The 12,166-nt window shown below is 32.0% G+C and overlaps 1 protein-coding gene across 8 annotated transcripts in view; it reads right to left on the bottom strand.

Annotated features, from left to right (window-relative positions):
* Nucleotides 1–12,166, bottom strand: part of LOC146997006 (uncharacterized) — a 159,354-nt gene that overhangs the window by 50,088 nt on the left and 97,100 nt on the right. For 7 of the 8 annotated variants that reach the window (XM_085816423.1, XM_085816421.1, XM_085816426.1 and 4 more), the window contains one exon: nucleotides 11,933–12,070. The exons of the other annotated variant lie outside the window; for it this stretch is intronic. The gene's annotated coding sequence lies outside the window, so the exon portion shown is untranslated. The remainder of the gene's footprint in view (nucleotides 1–11,932; nucleotides 12,071–12,166) is intronic. 8 annotated transcript variants of the gene reach the window in all.

Genomic DNA, 12,166 nt, shown 5'->3' with positions numbered 1-12,166 from the left:
AAAGTCTAAAAAAATATCATACCAATTTAACCCCAGAACAGCTGAGAGATGGCAGCATATAATTACAGACCACAAAATTCTATCCCGATTCTCAAGGAGAGAGTCAGTCGTCGAACGCGCGCGATGGTGCACGTGTGTAGTTTGGAGGTGAAGATGAAATAAAAATTGTTAGGTTTGAAATGTTGAATCTAATTTGATCTTCCTAAATAATTATCATAGATTCTTAACAGATATTTCACTTGTCACACAGAAAAAGAAAACTCAAAATAATTTTCAATTTTTTTCTTAAAATTATCCATTTGCCTTATAAAATAAATATTTAATTAAACTAAATTTTAAAATTTACATTTCCATGTGCATATTATGAAGATTATTATTATTTTATATATACATACTGTATATATAAAATATGTAGACCCAGATTTAGACTAAGCCTCATATACATTTACTTGTCCCCCCCCCATTTCTTCTTTCTTGGTCTTGGTTCAATCCACAGTAAAACTGGCATAAATTTTTTTTTATGCCAGTTTTACTGCATCCTTTCCTTTAAAAGTACATCCTTTCCTCGAGTTTCTAACGACGTTTTGTTCCTAATGACCATTTCCTTGTTGCCCTAAAAATATGCTTATTTTGCTAAATGGTTTATCCAGTTCTAACTGTTTGCATGTATCATATAATAACAGAGCTGTGACAGACACATATACTAGTGTTAAAATATTTTGTTCTTGATGTGAAATGCCATTCATGTTACAATACTGAGGATAATAATAAAATTTACATGTCTTTTTTTTATTATATGCTTGCCTACCTACTGAATTTAATTTTATATTATCATTTTTATTTTTTCAAAATTGTATTTTAGAACGCCCCTCTCATTCTTTAACTTCATTTTTCTTTACTTTGAAATTCTTCATTTGAGACATATACAATTTCCTCCAATTTTAGTACAAAATCGAGGGGAAAAAAAAAGTACCTGGAAAATCTCAGTAACGATGGTGAGGTCCAAATTAAGTTAGAAATTAAGCAATTCATTTCACAGCTGCATTTTCAGCAGTGAAATTTCTTTTAAGGGTCAAAAATGTTACAACTATTAGGTGTTTTGTTAGAAAAATTCTGTGTTTTAATAAATAAATGCATTATTTTCTTGACGAAAAGGAATTTCTAATAATGCTTTGTATCCATATTGTTAATTACTGGACATGCATTTGTTTTTTTATTTAATTCAGTTGGGGAAATATTCAACCACATTTTTCTGTATATCTTGCATAGAGATTGCTCATATTTAGGGTTTTCATAGATGCTAACTCTACTGGTTTTCAATCACGTTACAAAAATCTCCAGTTTTTGAGATTTCATTGTTGACAGCTGTGGATTTTCTTCAGATGAAAAATAGACATTTTTATGACTTTATTGTTTATCAATTATTTTTGTATGCTTTTGTAATTTTTTTATTATTAAAATATTTTCCCTTTTACAAAGTTCTAAACTTTTTCTTTTTTCAGATTCACCTCACCGATGATATCGGAACAACATTATTGATGTTTGTTGTATTCAGATCTGCTTTCGATGAAATAAATTCAGGTAGTGAAAAATATTCATATGCAGATTTATTTACGCTCTTCATAGAACGGGGATGTGACGTTAATGCCACTAGGTTGGGTAGTACTGTTCTTCACTTGGCAGTTATCGAAAAACAAGAAATTTTAGTGCGAAAATTGCTCATTTCTGGAGCTGAAATCGACAGGCGTGATGAGTATGGTTTTACCCCATTGTTCTATGCATGTAGAAGAGGTAGCCAGAGATTTGTGGATTTACTTATAATTGCTGGTGCTAAATTATGCACACAGAATTGGAGAAATAATTTGATAATCTCTGGAAATGAAGAAAGCATTAAGATGCTTATATATATAAATGATAAATCCAAGCAGTGTCATACGCTGGAAAACTTGTGTTACATTAGTATCAGGAAAAGACTTCAGAATGTAGAAAGAGATGCCTTTCAACTGGGTTTACCTCCATTATTAATAAGACGCTTACAACTCAAAGACTGTTCTAATTATGTAGGATGATTATTCTAATTATGTATGATGTACTGAGTTGTAAAGTTTAATAAAGGGTAAAATATTGCTAAGTATGCATTTTCCTTTTTTGAGGGGGCTGAAATAACACTTCTTTTATTATTTTACATTCTTACAATATTTGCTGTCATAATTTATAAAAGTTGCGCTATATCTATAGTATAAACAAGCAAGAAGAAAGGTGTGCATATATCATATGTTAACAACAAAACAATGCACAAATGGAAAAGTTTGTAACCCAATAAAAGCACTTTTGTTATAAATAACACCAAGCAAGAAATAACATTTGCATGGAAGGAAAGCTTTTTTAGAATTATATTTAAATTATCTGCGACAATAAAAGCATGATCAAGTTTTCTTGCCAATTAACAGAACCAGTCCAGTCCTCCTGTATACAGATTTGGGAGATATTTTAAAATTTTATTGCCTTTTAGTCCACTTTCACATTACTTTGATTACCATTAAAAATTAACATGAGTCCGGCCTCTGAAAATTTACATCTTATTCAAAAATTACAAATCTTTGGATAAGATTACAATCACAGATACAAATCTTGTTCAAAGAGTTGAAGTTATATATTTAATTATTTATATGACTTATCGTTATTATCGTTGCTAGAATATTTTATTTTGATAATTATATTTTACTTTTATTGGAGCTGGAATAATGATTGCAGTTTGTGTTTTCCAGCAGTTAATTAATTAAACTAAAAAAGTATTGCTTCTTATCATCTTTCGTTTTTTAATATAACCGTTACATGAAATTAATTCAGTTTCAGAATCCTTACTTCTTCAGAAATATTTGCAAGAAATTTCTGAAACAAAGTATACAAATGATTTCAAATGCTAAAAACTGAAAAATTCGAATAACTAGATAAATAATTATAAAATAATACAGCAAACAATTTTTAATGCCTAATCTTTTATACCTAATTCATTTTTAAAGCATCAACAGTCCAAGTCTTCTCAATTTTACTCACAAGATAAATATGTATTACTATTATTTTGGCGTGTGTTTTGGGGTTTGGCTGTATTATGAAACGCTAATACCACACAACGTAAATTGTTGGTACATCACATGATATTCTTCCGAGATGTGAAGAACACAAGTCCGGCCCACTCAGTCTCTTTCGTGCAAGGTCCAAAGAAGCCACTATTGAGATTGATGGAAGAAATTTTTTTTTTTGTTAAAGTATATTTTGCCAAACAGATCTCTTCTAAATATCTGATATCACGTAATAGAAAATAAGGTAGAAAAGAAATCTCATAGTTTTCTGAATAGAAGCTCAACGTTAAGATAGGATAATCATTCTTTTTATAAATAACAGAGGTCGCTTTCAACACAAGTGCCTCAACAAATCACTTTGCTGTTAGTTTTCTATCGCTGATATCTGTCACCGTTTTTCCTTTATACAGAACAACATGTCTCAGGTATTATAATTATGATACTAAAAAGATTTTTTAGAAAGTTTAAGCATTCATCCAATAACCATGTAAATCACAGCTCAAAATAGCTCTTTAAGCTAAATCATTTAATAACAGGTAGCACATTGAAATTCGGACTGTCTCGTTTAACTAACCAAAACCCTCAAGTAACTCGAAACTCTCCTTCCCTCCGAAAAAGCCAACAGTAGAAACATTTCTAAGAAAACGACTCATGTTCCATATACAGAAATTTTGCCTGGGACCTAATAATAATTTAGAGTTGCTCTCTGAGTGTCATGTTTGTTTATACTCTTTTAAATTTTGTTCCACATAAATGTTTCCTCAGAATTGTTACAACATTAAGCATTTCCCCCCCTAACTCTTATTCAGGTTCACTTGGCTCTAGAACTCAACAGCAGAAACTCAGTATAATCACGTATGTGTCAAAGTACTAATTACATCTCACTTGATATGAGCTGGTAAAGCGCGTGGAATGAAACGATATTTAAGATAGTAGGTGCTTGGAAATTTATATCGTTGGTCCTTAATTAGGTATTTAATTAGGAAAGTTCTCAAAGATCCATTGTGGAAGTATTTCAGATTACTGAGAATTACCTGCTATGTGCAGTATCCTTATATCTGCATCAAGGTATAAAACAGGCCCTTTAATTTCTCTTTCAAAGTTTCCATGTAAACGTGGATTGCAGATAAAATTCAACTAGTTTCAAAAGAATAAAACTTGCAAATTTATTTTGAGATTAGCGGAAGTACAAGTTGGATTGAGAGCAATGCATCTAACAGCACAGATCTGTAATACCGCTATAATCCTTCTCTAAAAATGATAAAAAAAAGTACAATTCACATTCATACATTTTTCAGTCTGATGCGATATGGAACCCACATAAAAATTTTCGATAGAAAAATAAGCTAATTCTGTTTCATTATATCAGCAACAATGGCACGCAGTTTTGAATGATTTTTGTTTTTCTTATCAAATAGTCCTAAAAGCTTAATTTCCATTCAATATTTCACCTATAATTAATTTTAGTTGATTAAATGTGGCAAAATCTTGACCTTTATTCATCAGAAATTAATAACATGAACAAACAAACATACATTCTTCTTTATATGTATAGATTTTGTAAAACTTACAAATTTTTATTAAAAAACTCCATGATTTGAAAGCGAGCGGTAGCAACACTTCGAAATAAAGCATTTTTATCTCCAAAGCTCGAGACTGTTGCCACTCGGAAAAATGTGTGCGAAAATCAGCGCTTTCAGAGTTTCTAATTAGTATGTCAGCTGATTAAATTCGAAAGAAGATGGGACCAGTCGAAATGGCTTACCACGGATTTTTGGAATCGGGAATAATGTATTTAATGTTTGGCAATTCTATTTTTATTTCATTGTCAAACTTAGAAATTTTTTATTAATAATCTCTAGGATTTGATTGCGAGAGGGTTGCCACTCGGAAATATTAGGGCGAAAATTATCATTTTCCCAAGTTTTTAATTAATATCTCTGATTTTAGCTACTTCATTTTGGAAAAAAGTGGTGGTCGACCTTTGCAAGACCCAGAAAACAATTGTAGAAAGTTTGGTGAGAAACGCACAAATTTTCTTCTTTATATATATAGATGGTGTGAAAACAGAGTTGTTGTGTTATCCAGCTACATTGACCTATGAGCAGCCGTGCAATAATGATGCTGAACACTGGTACTTCGACCTGAGCTCGATTCTAGACAGACGGGCTGATTGCATCGGCGTTTTCATGATTTGTCTACTGTTTAAGGAATATACTAGCTAGTTTCCCTTAAAACTCCTTCCAAGAAGACATTTCCCCTTAGGCAGACAACCCATGCATGCTTTGTCATAATCAAATAATATACATATTATGTTACACAAATCATTTTGCCAGTGGGTATATTTTTGTCTTAAAGATATAAATTGAACGAATAGAAAACCTCATTACTTGCAACCGTAATGTATAATCAATACATTGTAAATAAAGGTTTCTCTTCGACAGACTTTCTTCAACTACATATAATTAAGTAAATATTTATTTGCTTGTATAATACACTGCTGACAAAAAATTGACAAGAAATGCAATTTTGAACGTTAAATAAGTACTTGAATTTCATTGCCATTGCAGAAAGGAATACTGAAGTATCATACAATATTATCAACGCAACTGGATATTCTTTACAACTACACATCAACAGCATTCAGGGCAGAGATACTTTCTTGATTTGAAAAGATGTGTCAAATAATGTTGCATCTTGAAATTTTCCAAAACAGATAAATACGTCATCTTGAAAGACCCAAATAGAATAAAAGTATTATTTTAAAGCTGAGAAATGTAAACTTAAAGTACATGGGCATTTGGCGTTAAAAACTATAAACGGCGAATCACTTTTCAAATTGTTCCCACCCAATATTATCGCCCTATATTATATTTAAAGAAATTAAATAGTGAAGAATCTGCATAAATGTATGTATATTCCTCGCACTGTAAAATAGCGTAACCTAAAGCCATTGAAATTTGGAATAACGTAATCTTCCATAGAATATGGGCATGTGGAAGCCCTAGTTTGAATTTGAAATTTGTTTTATTATCAATTTCTTGTTCAGAAACACTTCAACGTGTTATTGACCAAAACACTAAACGATTTGAAGCAAGTAGTGGCAACACTGTGCGAAAGAAAAACATTTTTATCTCCAGGGCACGAGACTCTGTATCGGAATTTCTAAAGATATACTCATTTAAAAATTATTTTGTGATATTGCTGTTGAACTGAGTTTCATGGTTTGAATACAAAGAACATGATATTTAAAAAATAAGGAAAACGTTAAAAAAGTAATTTAACGCAATTAAATTTTTAATTAATTTAAAATCTGAAACCTTTGAATTTTTTTTCTTACTGCTTTTAACCTTTTTTCCACTTTTCACTTCACCATATTTCTTCATTCGCCTCATATACTGGTGATTATTTTATTGTCGGCACACATATGCAGTTTCCAGTGACATAATAATTGTTACTAACGCTGAACACTGTAATTTTTTTATTTCATTTTACGTAATATTGACTTTCATAGACTAATATGGTCTTTCGTTGTGTTTTGCATTGGAACGCATATATATTATACGAATCACAGCCAACTTATAAGGAGATTTTGAAGTATAGAAGATATTCCTCGTTGAAATCGTCTCTGTTAAAGACAAGTCTGAAAATGCGAATGTCGTCCGTTTTCAGACATACAAAGATAAATTTTGAAACATTTTAGAAAATTATCGAACAGTTTTGAATCGAGCATGAATAGTTATTCCTATAAGTTATTGTACAAAACTAAGCGGAGAGATTCCAGATGAACGTTGAAATAACCAAAGAAATAGTAGAGCAGGTATTAGTGCAATCGCGATGCGCATGTGAAGGGTCACAGAAATATGGCTCCACACTTAACCATTGCGGTCGCAGTTCAAAGCTGGCTTTCAGCATAATAAACCTCATACAAATGGCAACCACTTCAATCGAAATGAACATTAATTCATTATTTTCTCAAACTTCGAAAGTAACTCAAATTTTATGGGGTCTAATCATTGCCGCTGAATTTATTATAATGTTTTATGTATAAAATGTCAAACAAGTCAGCAAATTAACTCGATGTTGTTGCCATTACTTTAATGTAGGGTTCTTCAACCCGTAGCCCGCTGAAGGTGTTTTAGTGGCCCCACATTTGAATTTGAAGAAACATTGAAGAATTTTTGATTTCAAGAAAACTTGCCTTGTCAGCTTTTTCTCGTAAAAAAAAATCCCTCCTATTCTTGATATTTAAAACATTTTATTGACATGCCTCATATTATTTGAGGTAAAATTTTCTGAAAATGACGAATTTTAGGCAGTTTGCCTTATTTGCAACGGCAGTGTATCTGTGATGAAGGAATACAACATTAAGAGATATGATACTAAGCACAGTGAGACACATTCTGCACTGGAAGGTCATTTTCGAAGTGATAAGGTGAGTGAATTAAAATCAAAACTAAATTTTCAGCAGTCTTTCTTCACCACAGCGAATAAAGAATATGAAAATAGTGTTCGTGTTAGTTACGTAATAGCAGAAAAATTGCTAAGGGTGGAAAACCATTTTCTTATGGAGAATTTCAAAAGAATGTCTTCAGAGTGCAGTTGATGTACTTTGGCTTTCGAGTCATATCGAATATTAGCTTGTCTGGTGTGACAGTAGCCAAGCGCATATAGGATCTCGCAAGAGATATATTCAGAAAATTAAAATGTAAATGCAAAAAATTTGAGTCTTATTCTGTAGCGATAGATGAATCGACAGATGCAACAATTTAGATATTGCACAAGTAACCATTTTTATTCGTTGCGTTGATAGAGACTTCACAATAGTAGAGGAATAAGCCAGAGTTGTTGCACTTAAAAGTACAATACGAGGAATGGATTTATATTCCAGTCTAACACAAACTTTGGATAAATGTAATGTTGACTTCGGTAATATATCTGCTATAACCACGGATGGTGCTACATCTATGACTGGAGACAAAATGAAATTAAGAACATTACTCATATCTCATATGAAGGCTAGTGGAAATAATACTATGATGATTTTCCACTGCATCATTCTTCAAGAAAATTTGTGCAAGAAGTTATTCTCAAACTTTGAACAATGTGATGAGTGTTGTTGTAAAAGTGGTTAATTTCATTCGGTCTAGAGGACTTAATCACAGGTAATTTGAACAGTTCTTGATTGATTTGGAAGCTGAATATGGTGATGTTGTGTATTATGTGGAAGTACCTTGGTTGAGGCCACTCTTGTTTGATCTTGTCCACTCTTGAAGAAAGATGCTTCAGCGTCTGTTTTGTTTGAAGAGCGAAATTCAACAATTCATGGAATCTAAAGGAAACTCTATTCACGAGTTCAGTGATGAGATATGGTTGAGAGACTTTGCATTTCTTGCAGACATTGCAGGTCATCTCAATGATATGAACTACCGCTTACAGGGAAAAGATCTACCTATATTAATTTAGAAGTCAAACAACGAAAATCAGCGTTATATTTTCAAATATCGCAGGACTAGTTTCGATGGTTTTACCGAACCATCATATTCAGCTGCAAAAGAGCAAATGAACGAGATAAGATATAATGAAAACATAAGACAAGAAGAGCCAGGACAAGAAACAAGCTACTGGCGCCATCTGTTGAAGAAACCAGAACTAAAACATAATTTCTTTAAAGGCTGAAGGCAAGTGGATTGGAATCAGGGTCATTAACTAGAACAGAAAGATTTTTTTAATGTGAAATGCCTCTAGAAAATCCAGTTCACCAATGGAAGATGCTTTTTGAATAATTTTGGCAGCAGAAACATTTAAATTGTGATTTTCATACCAACAATGTTGGGCAACAGAAGACTTCTGTGTTTCCTTCTTCCTAACATATGCCTCATGTTCTTTAACGCGAAATTTTAAGGCTCTCTTAGTTTGGGCGATGTAATTTAAACCAAACTGGCAAGGAATCCTATAAATACCCCAGGAATTCATATCCGGAATGGGATCCTTGAGTAAAGAACTCGGAATTTTATTGATCGGAGAATAAATGACCCGAAAGTCAATTTTCTGCAAAATACGTGCAACCTTATAGCCAATTGATGGAAAGAAGGGAATGGCAACGGAATTTTTATAATCTCCTAAAACAAGAGTGGGCTTTTTTGTGTGTTGAGATGAGAAGTTTTTAACTGCTTCATTAATAATGTTAGGTGAAAAGCCCCTGTCAATAGCTATCGCTTTTAAATAATTTAGTTCTTCATCAAAGGATAGTTTGGAGGAGCAAACTTGAAGAGCCCGGAAAACATAGGAATAAAATGAAGCTAACTTTTGTTTAGTCGGATGACATGATTTGAAGTGAGGTGGAAGGCTTCAGTAAACCGTAGTACTGAAGATGGATGTGTTTTGTGTGACTAGAGTGTCGAGAAACGGAAGAGATTTTCAAGTCTCAAGTTCAAAAGTGAATTGAATAGCAGGATCAATGGAATTCATTGTTGAAAGAACTTTATTTAAATCATCTTTATTACCTTCAAACAGGGTAAAAGTATCGCCTACTATATTTGTTCGACGTTTTATTGCGTCTTAATTAAAAGATCTACTTGTTCATAATCTTTGTTATATTGTAAAAAGCTTTTAATACAAAATTAATCCTCTGGGAAAGTCAATAGTTAAATAAGAATCCCACTCACTTTTCTAAAATTGGTGGAGTGTGCAAAGAACTCTACAGCGTGGAATACAAATAATTATGTACAATGCATTTCAAATTTCAATTCAAAAGCAGATTTTGTGATTTTCGTAAAAATGAAATTAGATTGTTCTCCTTACCATTTTCAGTAGACGTTGCAAGTGTTTCACCTGAACTTCAATTAGAATTTATAGATTTAGAGTGTGACTGCAGTAAAACACAAGTTTCTTGAAAATCCTACACTAATTAATTTTTATTCGAAGTACGTGACCGAAGACAAGTATCCAGGGAATTCGTAAACATACACACTTCTTGTCTTCTTTCTTTGGCAGTACCTACATATGTGAACAGCTCTGTAGTAAAATTAAAATCCTAAAATCGAAAACAAGAACACGGCTGACAAACAGACATTTGGAGGAAACTCAGCAAGACAGATTAAACCAGATATTGAAGCTCTAATCAAGCAAAAACAACGTCAAATTTTACTTTAAAACTAAAGTATCTACCATATCCCGCCAGTAATGTAATTTGTTTTCTTTTTTTATTGTAAATGCATTTTGTAACATCGTTCCGTACAATCATCTTTACGCTTTTTTTTTCATAGTTAAAAAAAAGTTCCAAAACGTTTTAATTCAATTTCCATTTGATGTTTTGGTTCCAAAAAGTCATATATATATATATATATATATGCAAATCTGTAACACTATATCTTTGGCTAGAATGAGTTATAGTCTTACAAAACAAAGCTCCCTTTTTTATAAATTTTCAGACTACACTATTTTTTTGTCAGACACGTGGCCCGCGGATCTTTATGAATTTATCCATGTGGCTCTCAGGCGTGAAACGTTGAAAACCCCTACTTTAATGGAAACATGAAATAATACAAAATTTTAATTTCTTAAATAAATGTTTGATTTTTCTTATCAGATATCGTAAGTGACAGGCAGTGGCGGCTTGCCATATGGATCAGGCAAATGACTGATTTGCAAGTTCATCATTAGATGTGGGAATTAAAGCAAATATGTGGAAATATATTAGTAATTAATTTATCTAGCTTAATGAGCTGCATGAGGTCTTCAGGTGGAGAGGTAAAGTGTGATATTCTTTGGGGAGGAAATCCCATCAGTCATGAAGTTCGTAATTTCTTGATCCAGAGGGTTGTTAGCTGGAAAAACGTTTGGCTTGAACTGATTTTTGAGAGAGTTGGCAAAAAGCTCTGCTTTTTCTTAATCAGTGCAAGCAGTATTCTTGTTTCTGGCAAATATTTTAAAATTTAATGGGGACAGCTAAAGGTTTTTCTTTGAAAGGAAATATAAGCAGTATTGATATTTGAAATCACTTTCAAACTTCTATACAGTTAAATGTTTGATATAAACACTCTATTCACTTCTCAACCCGTAGTAAACATGTTTCAGTCAAAGAAAAATAATCTGCAAAATTATTTTAATTGTAGATATTGGAAAAAGTAATTCTTCCATAAAACAAAAAATATTTTAGATTCCCATTTTTAATGACTTTACATGGAAAAGAACATTACCATCTTATAAAAGCATGTCATATATCAGTATAATATAAAAATTCACTTTCCTAGAAGGACATAAAATCTGCAAAATTTTCCAATGCTGTTATTTTATTTATTTTAGATATCATAGACCAAGAAGAAATTGCAGCATCTCAGATGCTCATTTAAATCGTCAAATCGTTTTTCCTAGAGAACTACAGTAGTCCCTGAATACAGTTGCAATACATTTTGCAACTGTATTAAAAAAAAATGGCACTCAAAAGTCAAATTTAGCATCATGTAAAACAAAAAAGTCTGTTTTTAGCATGCAAAAATTCCACAAAAATTCATAAATTCAATTCAACTCAATAGAAAAAGACTTTCATAAAGGATTTAAGAAAAATGTCTTATTTATGCAGTTAGGAAGCATCTTGTGTCAAATCATAGTCCTTTCTCAGCACAAGGGACAAAATTAATTTAATAACAAAGGAATTCTGGAATGCTTGTTGCTAGTTTATGAAAGATTCCCTATTAACGCAATTTGAAATTAACCAGGCCTTTTCTAAAAAGAGTTTGTTATTGAGAAAAGATGGAAAAATTACTATTCCAAACGTTTAGCTTATAAAAGAAAGCTGTTCATGAAAAGTACAAAAAGAAAAAGTTAAAATAAAGTATTAATTTTACCCAGGTCGCTCCTTGGAGGCACATTTTGTGTCTCAGTCCCAACTCGAGGGGACATCGGTGGTGTCTCCTCTGGATCCTCACATCACCTCCTACGCCACCAGGTTTTGAAACGACAGGGAGTCTAACATCCTGCCTGGCCTAAATTACACAGTATTATATTATAATTCGTTTAAACAGAAGAATTTGTAAAGAATACTGTTCAGCAATTGTAAAAACTACAGTATGAATTATAAT

Source organism: Stegodyphus dumicola, chromosome 5, assembly GCF_044657685.1.
Source record: "Stegodyphus dumicola isolate Sdum_Otavi_A_Nest chromosome 5, ASM4465768v1".
Lineage (NCBI taxonomy): Eukaryota > Metazoa > Arthropoda > Arachnida > Araneae > Eresidae > Stegodyphus > Stegodyphus dumicola.
Note: the sequence above shows the minus strand (reverse complement) of the source record. Positions and strands in the feature narration are given on the sequence as shown.